The following is a 12,925-nucleotide window of genomic DNA, read 5'->3' on the forward strand; positions in this document are numbered from 1 at the left end:
ATAGCTAAAGGTACTGTTAAGCCAGGGACCCAGGAGGAGGCATCAAATCTGAAAAGGTGTTTCCTTAAGTCTGCCAGGTCTTGCCCATGACACTCTACAACTAGTCATGGGTATATATGGACTTCCCTTAAGAAAGGACAATAGACTTAGCCACCCAAGACTAAGACTCTGAAACATGTTTCAGGGGAGGCTGGCGGTAGACAGCTCAGGCCATCCCTTAAACTCTCGTAGAGAATCCACTGTGAGACAGGAGAGAGACGATGTGCCCAGCACGGGCTGTAACACCAGTGCAGGTGGGAAGGGATGTACAACAAGACACCACATCCATCTGCCCTTTGACCCATCTGCCAGGAAACTTGTCTTAAGTTTCTCCAGAGAGAAACTGTGAGAGCCAGATTAATCAGAGAGATGTGCCACGTGGTTTGGGCATGGTGCTGAGGAAACAGGACTTCTTTGGGAGGACTGGCCCTCTGTATTTTCTTCTCCCTTTGTTTCTCTCCTCATTCTGTATTAGTAAGTGCTTCAACCTAGTGGGGAGGGAGCTCTTTCCACCCAAGAGGCTGTGGCAGGAGTGTCTCTGCAGGTAGCCAAGGTGATGCTGGCAGCCACAGAAGCTGTGGGCAGTTGTCTGGATTGCTCCTGCAAGAGCAGCTCCCGTCTGCCAAGGGAGAGGGAGCCCCCTGGGCCCTGAGCCATGACCCACATGGGCCCTGGGTCATTCTGCTGGTGAGTTAGAGAGCATTAAAAGTAACCACAGAATAAAAATCCCTTCATTGCATTTTTTCCTGGTTACTAAAAAAGGCAGGTTTATTGGAGAAAAAAACCTGTTGAAAATATATAAGAAAGAAAAGTGTTTCCAATGCATTGTCCCATCACCTTTTTATCCAATAATAAAGAAGATGACATAATAAAATTTTAATTACACAGATTATCTGGGAATACCTTCACCTTATTAGAAAGCCATAAAGAAAACTTCACCTTTACTCCCCTGCAATGCTTTACCTCTTACCCAATTAAACCATATCATTGGCCTGACCAGCCAGGTGGTAGCACAGTGGATAGGGCATTGGACTGGAATACAGAGGACCCAGGTTCGAAACCCTGAGGTCGCCAGCTTGAATGCGGGCTTACCAGCTTGAGCGTGAGGTCACTGGCTTGAGCGTGGAATCAAAGACATGACCCCATGGTCACTGGCTTAAAGCCCAAGGTTGCTGGCTTGAGCAAGGGGTCACTCGCTCTGCTGCAGCACCCCCACCCCCGGTCAAGGCACATATGAGAAAGCAATGAAGAACTAAGGAGACTAAGGAGTCACAACGAAGAATTGATGCTTCTCATCTCTCTCCCTTCCTGTCTGTCTGTCAGTATCTGTTCCTTTCTCTGTCTCTATCACAAAAACAAAAACCCTGTCATTGGTTTGGGTTGTGTCCTTCGACAGTTCTGTATATTTACACCACACACACAAACACACACACACACACACACGACTGATCAATTGACAGATCTAGTTTTATACTTCTCGGGTTTAAAAACACAAAACAAATAGTATCATAGTCCCTCATCAGCTCGCTTTCTTCACTCAGCACTATGACTTGGTCATCATTCTATGGCTCAGTAAAACTTTATACTTCTCTTCATGTACACTGTATGTGTGCCTTCATTGGATTTTTTAGGCATTTTATGGTTTTTATTATATTTTATATTTAATTTTTACTGGGGTGAAGGTAAGCAATGCATTTTTGCATACTAGTCTTATAGCCCATCACCAAATGGAATCCTCATTAATTCTAATACTTTTCTAGTGAGCTTCCTTAGATGTTTGAAAATATTATTATATAAGCCATAAATTCCATGACTGTATTTTCTGAGTGTGAGTTCTGCTTCTTGAGTTGAGAATTTCATCCTCTTAGTTCCATCCCCACCACTTCCCTGAAACTGCTCTTACCAAGGTGATCAGGCAACTCACGCTGCTAACTAAATCCAGTGATCAGTTTTTAGTCCTTATGTCACTCGATACAGTGTATCATCACACCTTCTCTGTTCCTTGAAGCATTTTACTTACTTGGCTTCCAGAATCCCACACTCTCCTGATCTTCCACCTACCTGTCTGGCTATTCCTTTTCAGTCTCTTTTGTAGGTTCTTCCTTACATCTCTTGATCTCTAACTCCTACAGTGCCCCATACCCAGTTCTTAGATTTCTTCTCTTTTCTATCTACCCTCATTTCCTCGCTATTCGATTTAGTTTCATGACTTTAAATGTCAGCTCTCTGCTGATGGTTACTAAATTTATATCTTCTTCCTTAACCTCTCCCCGGACTTAGCAATACAGCTGTCTATTCAACATTTGCCCTTGGATATTTAATCCATATCTCAATTTACCATGATTAAAACAGAATTCCTGAGATTCTCCTTTAAGTCTGCTGTACCTAGAATCCTTCCTGTCTTATAAATGGCAATTTCATCCTTCCAGTCACTCAGGCCAAATCCTGTTGACTCCGCCTTCAAAACATCCAGAGTTGTCTCGCTTCTCGCTACCTCCATTGCTACTACCCAGTCCAGCAGCCATCACATTTAATTGGATTATTACAATAGCCTCTTAACTGGTTTCTTTGCTTTTTTTTTTCTTTTTTTTTTAGCAAGAGAGACAGACAGACAGACAGGAAGCGAAAGAGATGAGAAACATCAACTTGTAGTTGCATCACTTTAGTTGTTCATTGATTGCCCCTCATACATCCTTGACCAGGGAGCCACAGCCAAGCCATGACCCCTTGCTCAAGCCAGAGACCATGGGCTCAAGTTAGCTATCTTGGGCTTCAAGCCAGTGACTTTTGGACTCAAACCAGTGACCATGGGATCATGTCCATAATTCCACGCTCAAGCCAGCAACTCCACACTCAAGCTGGTGAGCCCACACTCAAGCCAGTGACCTCAGGGTTTTGAACCCAGTTCTTTAACATCCCAGGTCAATGCTCTATCCACTGCACCACCACTGGTCAGGCTCTGTGCTCCTGTTATTCTTAACACAGACATCCAAGTGACCCTATTAAATTGTAAGTCAGTTTATGCCACTTCTTTGTCAAAACTCTCAATGGCTTTCCTTCACTCTCATTAGTAAAGCCCAATTATTATGAAGGATTTTATAAAAACCCTCTAATATCAGGCTTCTTGTTTATCCTTTCTGACTTTGTAACCCTCCACTCTATCCTCACATTCTCTGCTCTCACTGAGGCAGCCTTTCCACTCTTCCTTAAACAAACCAGGAGCACCCATTATGCTTACTCTTTCCTGTGTTTGGAATGCTCATCCTTTAGGCATCCAAATGGCTTGTCCATTATAAGGTCGGTGGATAATGGGGAAAGGTCAGGCCTGGGAACTTTGGCTAGGACCGCCCACAACCAAGCACGCCAAAAGAAACTTCCCAGGAGTCCTTTGGAAAAAAGTGACCATTTGCCAGCCAGTGAGATTTCACCACGTCATATTAACTCAACAACCCTAGGGACTCTTTAAACATCTCCCACGCAGGTCACTCCTTGCAACTTCCCTGGCCTCCATCTTTCCTCTGGGCCAGGGAACCTCGTCGGGCAGGATGCGAGATGCACGGTACTAAATAAAGCCTTTGCTATTCCACACTTTGTGGCTCCGATCCCCTTCTTTCCTTCTCGGCAGGGAAAAATACCTTACATTTTGGTGCCGAAAACCTGAGAGGAGTTTGAAGTCCGCAAGGAGCGCTCCTCTTCCTGTCCCCTCCGAGAAAGAACCAGGATCTCCGACTTTCCACCCACTTCGGCGCACAGTGTGGTAAGTCCCCTGCCTCCAACCTTCCCCTCAGTTCTTTCTGCAGAGACTCCCTGTCTGAAACCATAGCTACGTCAGGGAAGTCTTTCTGTTCTGAGTGCTTGTGCTCGTGGGGACATCCGGAGCATATCCACTTTACCTTTTCCACCTGTGGCCAGAGCTTGAGTTTTGGGATGCTGATACTCAAATCTGACCACTCCGAGGACTGAGGGCGGCCGTGGGGACACAGGAATCTCCCTCCCTAAAGAAGAAGAAACTGTTTTTCTTCTCCACTGTGGCCAGGCCACAGAACCCACTGAATTAGCCTCCTGAAGGGACTTTTGGTGTTAACACCCTCACCAATTTAACTATTGCCAAAAAAGCTGGGAACTGATTGGAAATCTCTTATATATGCAGCTTCTAATTATTCGTGTGCCCGTCCTTAATCTCTGTGCTGCCTGTTCCAGCGTGCAGGCCATTTTCTGGCCAGAGAAACCTCACCTAAAACCTCCACTCCTGATCTTTCCTTCTCCGTGGACTCCTAACTCTCTTTCCCTCCTGCATGACCCCCCAGGGTCTCCCCTCTCTTAGGACTTCTCTGGTCCCTCTGCGGACCTCTTTTGTGCTCGGGTCTCTTCTCTCTGAGAGCCTCCTCCCCTCCCTTCGCAAAAACCTGTTTCTTATTTACCACTACCATTCTCTTTCTCCTCCCCTGCTGGCCAGGGGCCCCTTCCTTCTCTACTGTGTTCTTAAGTCCCTCTTCCATCAGGCCTTTCTCCACCTACTATTGGCTCTTACACCAGTTTGCAGGACCCCAAGGCCCAACCCCAATTTTCTTGCAGGAAGTTCTTGCCCTGTCCTGCCTTTGGCTCCAGCGTTTCCTGCCAGATCTGAGTGCCGGGTTCCCCACAAGCCCCCCTCCTCTTATTCTCAACCCCCCAAACCCTTATCCAGGACCTGTGAACATGGCATTTAAAGTTTTTAATGGTCCCAACTAGTAGAAACAGGCCAAGGCTGTTCGCCAGGCCCACATGCAGCAGAAGGTAATGCTCTAAACCCCAACTCTTGTGGCAACCCTGAGACCAGCAGAGCCACCAGAAGCTTGCTTTAAGTGTGGCAAGCAGGTTCATTGGTCCTGGCAGGGCCCCTGCTGGCAGCTGCCCACTGAGCCCTGCCCTGACTGCAAGCAGCCCAGTCACTGGCGGAGCAATTGCCCCTTTGGGCAACAGGCTTTTCCTCGGTGCCTCTATGTGGAGGACAAGCCACCCGAATGAAAGGCCAATTCAGCCAGGTGGGCACATCGCTCAAACTCCTAGGACACGGCCTGGACTCGGAGAACCCAGGGTATGCTGCAACTAGTGGGTAAGTCCATCTCATTTCTTGTGGACATGGGGGCTACTTTCTCTGTTTCGCCATCACACTCGGAACCTCTAGTTCCCTCACGGGTCTCGGTTATGGGAATGGATGGGACCCCTACCTTTCCCCTTTTTATGCCACTCCTGACATGCAGTTTTGCCTCAAGCTTGCCCCCATAGAGGATCACTGGCAGTCGGAAACACTGGACTCCATCCATCTCCAGTTCACCAAAAGGCTAGACCCTAAAAATCCCCCTATTACTCCTCTTTTAAAAAAAATCCTTACAGGACCGCATCTGTGAAGTTTCTCCAGTCACGGCCAAACAGATGTTCCTCCTGACACCTCTCAAAACCACCACCTTCTGATCTCCCCCTCCCCAGGACACCCCTAATCAGCAGGAAGTAGCCAGACAAATAAACAGCGCCCCTATTCTATTTAACACAAAAGGTCAGAATGTAAGGTCGGTGGATAATGGGGAAAGGTCAGGCCCGGGAACTTTGGCTAGGACCACCCACAACCAAGCGCGCCAAAAGAAACTTCCCAGGAGTCCTTTGGAAAAAAGCGACCATTTGCCAGCCAGTGAGATTTCACCATGTCATATTAGGTCTACCACCCTAGGGACCCTTTAAATATCTCCCATGTGGGTCACCACTTGCGACTTCCCTGGCCTCCATCTTTCCTCTGGGCCAGGAAACCTCGTCAGCGGGATGTGCTCTGTACTCAATAAAATCTTTTGTTATCCCACACCTTGTGGCTCTGGCCCCCTTCCTTCCTTCTCAGCGGGGAAAAATACCTTACATCTATCACTCCCCTTAATTCTCTACTCAGATATTACCTCCTCAGTGAGGCTGCCCCTGACCACCTTGTCTGAGTTTATACACACCTGTCCTTCCAGTTCCCTTCTCTGCTTTATTTTTCTTCTTCACCATTTTACATAGTATATTTTTTACTTGCTTATATTATTTACTTTCTATTTTCCCCATTTGAATATAACTCTATAAGAACAGCGATTTCTGTCTCCCCCCCCCCCATCCCACTTATGTATTCCCGGTATGCAGAGCATATTAGCATATATATAGTATATTCACAATAAATATTTGTTGCATACATAAATGAATCAGATTCCAAAGATTTGGTGGGTAGGCACTGAGGATATAAATATGATGCCTAGAGGGAAGCCACTGTCTTGTGAATAGGGGCAACAAAGCCATGTCCTAAGGACAGCATTGTGAAGAGTGTGAAGGAATTGAGTTACATGGGTCCACTGTACCAATGCTGAACTATCTGCCTCTAGACTCCATGTTATAAGACCAAAAAAAAAAACCTGACCTGTGGTAGCACAGTGGATAAAGCGTCAACCTGGAATGTTGAGGTCACTGGTTTGAAACCCTGGGCTTATTGGGTCAACTATGGGATGTACTATGATTTGATGCTTCCTTCTCTCCTCTCTCTAAAATCAATAAATAAAACCTTTTATTAAAAAGATGAAAATTAAAAAAAATAAGACAGAAGATAAATCTTATTTGGTTAAGCTATTGTTGTTGGGTACCTGGAATGCAGTCCTCAGTGATGCCAATCAGTGGCTCCAAAAGGTGAAATAGTCTGAGGATGAAAAGAGAATTGGAACAGAATTCTCTCAGGAACTGCAATAATTCCAAGATGTGAAGTTGAAGAAGATCCCTTCAAAGGGCTGAGAAGGAGTAAGAAATGGGAGAACCTCCAAACGCAAGTGAAATCATGAAGCTAAGAAAGAGTGCTTCAGGAGGAAAGACTGGAGTTTGGATATCTGGAGGACAGAGGTGCTGGGAGCTGACTGTAAGCTGACAGTCTGCCCAACCCCCCATCGCACCTGCCTGATTAAATTGCAAAAGGCTGTGGTGCTTGTGTCCTGCCTCCCATGTTCCCCCGGAAGGACTGGAAGGAAGTTACTTCTTTGTAGAAGGTTGTGTATGTTAAGTATTGGTGAGGGGTTTTCTACATGTGGTGAAGTTCTTGGGTTGCCTTGGAAACGTCATTGAATTGCTAATTTCCACTTTGCCCAGAATAATAAAGAAGGATGTGGCTAGGGTGGTGCGGCCATGTTTTTGCGGCTCTGCCAGGGCAGGAGTTACTGCTGGCAAGGAGCTGTGGCTTCCTTCTGAAACCCATCTTTTATATGTCTTTAGTTCTTTGTCTGTATTTATTAATTTTGTACTGTTTCTGCTCAGGACCCTGGAATATACTTGTCGCGCGGGTTGCGACACCGGTTATCTTGGGGTTTTGAACCTGGAACCTCAGCTTCCCAAGTTGATTCTCTATCCACTGCACCACTACCAGTCAAGTGAGAGACATCTTTATAATGATTCTTATTTTCTCTGTAAAGTACCAGGTGTGACCACCTGTGCTAGTAAATTTTATGTGTCAACTTGATTAGACTATGGTGCTCAGTGCCTGGTCAAACAATAGCCTAGATGTCTATATGAAGGTATTCTGAAGATTGTTAGATCCACCAAGTGCGAGAACAAACGTCGGAGACTTTCAGCGGTATAGATCTTACTTTATTGGCCAAGTTTAACCTGCGCAGGGACGAGCTCTCAAGGTGTCCGGAGACACCGTATCCACAAGGGGCTGCAAACAAAGTCGTGCCTGGCGCTTACAACTAGGTCCTTATATATCCTAAGTGAGCAAGCATTATACAGAAGCAGATGTGGCAGTTAGCTATTCGCTAGGGAGGTCGCGCACAGCATAGCAACAGGGGAAGAGTTTAGTTCAGTGGAGAATTTCAATCATAAACTTCTGATAAGGGTCTCTAACTCATAGAATGCAGGATGTTCGCCCAGTTTTGTGCTGAACTCTTTGTTCTCGGCCTCACAGGGACCTTGTCAGCACTTCCCTGTTCCTGTTTCTCTAAGAGTTAGACTCTGGCAGCCACAGCACACTTCCTTGAACCTAACATAGATGTGATTAACATTTATAATCAGTTGATTTTAAGTAAAACAGATTACCTTCTATAATGAGGATGGGCCTCACTCAAGCAATTGAAGGCCTTAAGCAACAAAAACTGAGTTTCCTGGAGGAGAAGAAATTCATGTCAAGACTGCAACATTAGAAACCCCACCTGAATTGCTAACCTGCTAGCCTGCCCTATGAATTTAGAACTCAAGACTGCACTATCACTTTGTCTGCAGTCGTCAGGTAAGCCAAGATGGACGCTTACTAGGACATCCAGGAGTGATGGAAGAAGAAGCAGTGTGAAGCCATATGCTTCCTTCTCAGGATGCTGCTGTGTGCAACACGGCCAGCTCTCTGCAATCCACAGGGCCCCTGCCCCACCCAGCCAGATAAAGCATGCAGGCTGGGGGGATACAGGGCCAAGCAAAGTTATATCATATATCAGATTCGTGTGTGTCATGATGACTGCAACTGCCCGTTTTTAAGGTTGTGATCTACAGCAAGCCTGTCCATCATGATGTTGACCAGCTAACATTTGCTGAAAGCCTTCAGTCTGTTGCTAAAGAGTACACTGGACACCACTGTGGGGCTCTGAGAGTCCTGAATTTTTACTGGGTTGCTGAAGGTCCCACCTACAAATTCTTTGAGGTTGTCCTCATTGATCCATTCCATGAGGCTATCAGAAGGAATCCTGACATCCAGTGGATCACCAAACCAGTCCACAAGCACAGGGAGATGTGGGGCTGACATCTTCAGGATGCAAGAGCCATGGCTTTGGAAAGGGCCACAAGTTCTACCACACTATTGGTGGTTCTTGCTGTGCAGTGTGGAGAAGGTACGGTACTCTCCAGCTCCACTGATACCACTAATATAAGTAATGTTTGTGACAATCTTACCTTAATAAGTAATTTAGGACAGTAAAAAAATAAAATAAAATAAAGCAATATCAACTCTTCCCTGAATGGTTATCCTGGTATCATGCTCATAGATTTCTCACTCCCCATGTATATGTGTGTGTGCATTGGATCTGTTTTTCTGGAAAACCCTGTCTGATACAGCATGTGCTGAGAATGTAGAAGGTTCAGACACTTGTCCAGTTATTTCTGTAGGCCAATTTCCTGTAAGTAGAATCGCTAGGACAAAGTTCATGAGATAGTTAAAGAAATATGAAGCATATTGTCTGTTTGCTTTCTAGAAATGTTCAATCAATATATATTTCTAAGAATAGTACATAGATGTCTGGTCCCTGGACCCACATCAACATTGAGTAGGTATTTATGATCTTTTTCATTTTCACCAATTCGTGGAGAGGTACCACATTCTGATTTCATATTCACAGTATTTTGATGAATAGTGAGGTTGGACATCCTTTTATATTTTGTGACCATGTGCCTTCTTCTTTAAACTTTCACAGTTCATCTCAAACTCTAAAGTAATTATTTGCTTTATAATCTTGGGCCACTTATATATGGCTATTTTTCTTTCATTTGGAAGTATTGCAAATGGTCAGACTTTGTAATGTTAAATTCTTAACTGTTTGTGTTCTTTGTCCACTTTTCTATCGATTTTTTTAAATTTGGTTTTTAGTCTTACTTTATACAGTACTTCATCTTTTATCTACTGTGCAAACTTTCCCCCAGATTTTTGATTAACCTTCAACATTGTTTAGGGTTTTATTTATATATATATATTTACACAAAGGCCATGCTAATCTTCTCTATATCATTCCAATTTTAGCATATGTGCTGCCGAAGCAAGCACAATTTATATATATATATATTTTTGGGGGGTACAGAAAAGCTTATATTTTGTGTATGCAATCTATGAATCTTTACCTCTGAGGCAGTTACAATCATGGGTCTCTGAATGATGGGGATATGTCCTGAAAAACGTGTGGTTAGGCAGTTTTTGTTGTGCAAACATCATAGAGCACACTTACACAAACCTCAATGGCATAACCTGCACACCTTGGCTGTATGGTCTAGCCTATTGCTCCTGCACTACAGGCCTGTACAGCCTGTTACTGTGCAAAGCAACACGAGATTAAATCAAGCACAAGAGAAAATGATGCCATGAAGAAATGAGGTAAACATAGGATGTGTGAGGCTGCTGGCAGTGTAACACAACACGTTGTTTTACAGAAAAGTTCTTTTATACATAGAAAGAGTAGACTCTAAAATAATGACAGAAGGATCTAGTATAGTAAATACATAAACCAGTAACATACATTTTTTATGGCCATTCTCAAGTATTATGTGCTGTACATTACTGTATCTGCTGTACTTTTATATGACTGGCAGGCTTGTTGACATCAGCACCACCACAAACAAATGAGTAGCATTGTCCTATGACACTATGATGGCTATGACATCACTAGACAATAGGAATTTTTCAGCTCTATTATAATCTTATGGGGCCACTACCACATACACAGTCCATCGTTGACTGAAATGCCATTATGTGGTAAATGACTGTGTTTATTGTAGAAATGTTGGCAATATACACAGACTTTCCTCTTTTCATTAGAAAAAGACACAAATGATGAGATTATGTAACAGATACATTTCTTAATTTAGGAATGGAGTTTATGGGTGTTAATTATTATTTAGTATTTGAACCTCTAGCTGCATGGGAAAGTCACAAGATGGCATTTGTCTTAAAAAACATGGCCTGCTAGAAGCTTGGTGACGGGGGGAAAAGAGGGATGATTCCCTTTTTCATGAAGGCTTGGCTAGTCCAATGAAGTAAAAAACATAAGATATGCCCCTTGCTTCAGGCAATGGATAGTGAGGAAGAGGCAAGCAGTTGAAAACAGAATTAGGTTTTAAACTCCATATATTATTCCCAATGCTGTGTGGATTTGATGGGACCTTACATACACATTTTTTAAAGTTACATAATTTATTTGTAATACCTCCATTAAAACTAGCATAGAATGAACACAGTGTTGTTGTTTTTTAATAAAGATTTTATTTATTGATTTTACAGAGAGACAAGGCAGGAGAAAGTGAGAAGTATCAACTCATAGTTGCTTCACTTTAGTTGTTCATTGGTTGCTTATCGTATATGCCTTGACCAGGTAAGCCCAGGGTTTCGAACCAGTGACCTCAGCATTCCATGTCAATGATCTATCCACCGAACCACCACAGACCAGGCAGGCTTTTGTTTTGATTTGTTACATTATTGTCACTAGAGGGTTGGCCCATTAAAACAAATATAGAGAGGAAACTTCAGTTCATTTAATGTTCTGAAAACAATGACATAGAAGTCTAGCAGCTGCTGCTGGCCCCTTAGCACTTATTTCTAATGTGAAAGGCTGCTTACTCTGAACTGCCTGCTATTCTCTGTCCCAGGCCCTATGTTCATGCCCTTAGGAGCAGCCTTCAACCAAAGATGGACAGGGACTTGGGGGATAGTACTCAGCTGCCTCACCCCTTGGGTGGGGTATCTCTGTGGTGTATCCTGCTGTCTCCTAGAATCCCCTGACGCAGCGAGCTCCAGTCACCCACAGCGGTAATATCCCAATGATTGGCTGCCTTCCCTTTCTGGCCTCATTTCCCTGTTTGCCTACTCGTGTGCCAGGATCCTCTCCCAAATACACTACTTGTGCTCGAATCTTTGCCTTAGTGTCTGCATCTGGGGAACTCTAAACCAAGACACATAAGTCAGGCTACATGTTAAAAATGATGGCTTGTATTTATTAAACTCCTACTAGGTGCCACACACTATTCTAAGTAGATCGTTGAACTCTCACAGCAAGTCTTTTGGGCACAACTATCACCTCCAGTTTATGGATGAGGCATATGAGCCGTAGAGATATCAGGGTCACGAAGGATTTAAAACTAGACTATTTAACTCAACTATCCATGCTTTTCACCATGGTATGTCCTGTTCCACATGCATCAGTTTATTGAAAAGATCTTCAGTGTACATATTTAATAGGCTTTGTGAGAGCACTTTCTGATAGATACTCTTTGCAGTCTATCAGCACTAATCATGTTTCCTCACTTGGATTGGCTGCACTCATCCAACTGAAACCTAGGTCACTGCAAGAAACTTTTCTTTTTGTCCCCAACTACGTCAAGATGTTTTCTCTTGGTTCTAAAACAGTGGTCCCCAACCCTCGGGCCGCGGACCGGTACCGGTCCTTGGGCCATTTGGTACCGGTCCGCAGAGAAAGAATAAGTAACTTACATTATTTCTGTTTTATTTATATTTAAGTCTGAACGATGTTTTATTTTTTTAAAACGACCAGATTCCCTCTGTTACATCCGTCTAAGACTCACTCTTGACGCTTGTCTCGGTCACGTGATACATTTATCTGTCCCACCCTAAAGGCTGGTTTGTGAAAAAATTTTCTGACATTAAACCGGTCCGTGGCCTAAAAAAGGTTGGGGGCCACTGTTCTAAAATGTAAATCTGTTTTTGCAGCTAACCAGTGTGCCCATCGTTTTTGTCCAAACTAGCTGCCTAGCTTACAATCTACTGAATGGTAGATAAAGGTCACCATTTATTCCCTAATAACCAGCTGAATGGATCCAGGATTTTAGCTGTTTGTGATATTGTCTGAGGCATGTTCATTACCGGTTTGGAAGACAATATTTCTTGGGCGCTGGATGACCCTTCATTGAACTGAGCTATTCTTCCAGCTGCTGACCTTATCAAGTATTTTCTCTGTTGTGAGCCAAAATATTATGCTCTCCTCCTAGTCCACTGCTGGTCTTTAGAAAGAGTAAAACAAATGTTTTGTGGTTCCTAGAAAATGTTATAAAATTGTTTCCCAAGGTAGGTCATTGCAGTTGCAAAATTTTTGTTTTGGTAAAAGACTTGTCCAAAAACAACAGAGCAAATGATCAGCCATTATTT

General features: G+C 43.8%; 1 non-coding gene and 1 pseudogene across 1 annotated transcript; one reads left to right on the top strand and one right to left on the bottom strand.

The window, feature by feature from the left end:
• Nucleotides 1–8,312: 8,312 nt before the first annotated feature.
• Nucleotides 8,313–8,919, top strand: LOC136309046 (large ribosomal subunit protein eL15-like; annotated as a pseudogene).
• A 797-nt stretch (nucleotides 8,920–9,716) lies between these two features.
• On the bottom strand, nucleotides 9,717–9,820 carry LOC136309760 (U6 spliceosomal RNA). The gene has a single exon (XR_010726408.1). It is a non-coding gene; the product is annotated as a U6 spliceosomal RNA (small nuclear RNA).
• Between the last annotated feature and the right edge of the window lie 3,105 nt (nucleotides 9,821–12,925).

The sequence above is a fragment of the Saccopteryx bilineata genome, chromosome 6 (genome assembly GCF_036850765.1).
Source record: "Saccopteryx bilineata isolate mSacBil1 chromosome 6, mSacBil1_pri_phased_curated, whole genome shotgun sequence".
Lineage (NCBI taxonomy): Eukaryota > Metazoa > Chordata > Mammalia > Chiroptera > Emballonuridae > Saccopteryx > Saccopteryx bilineata.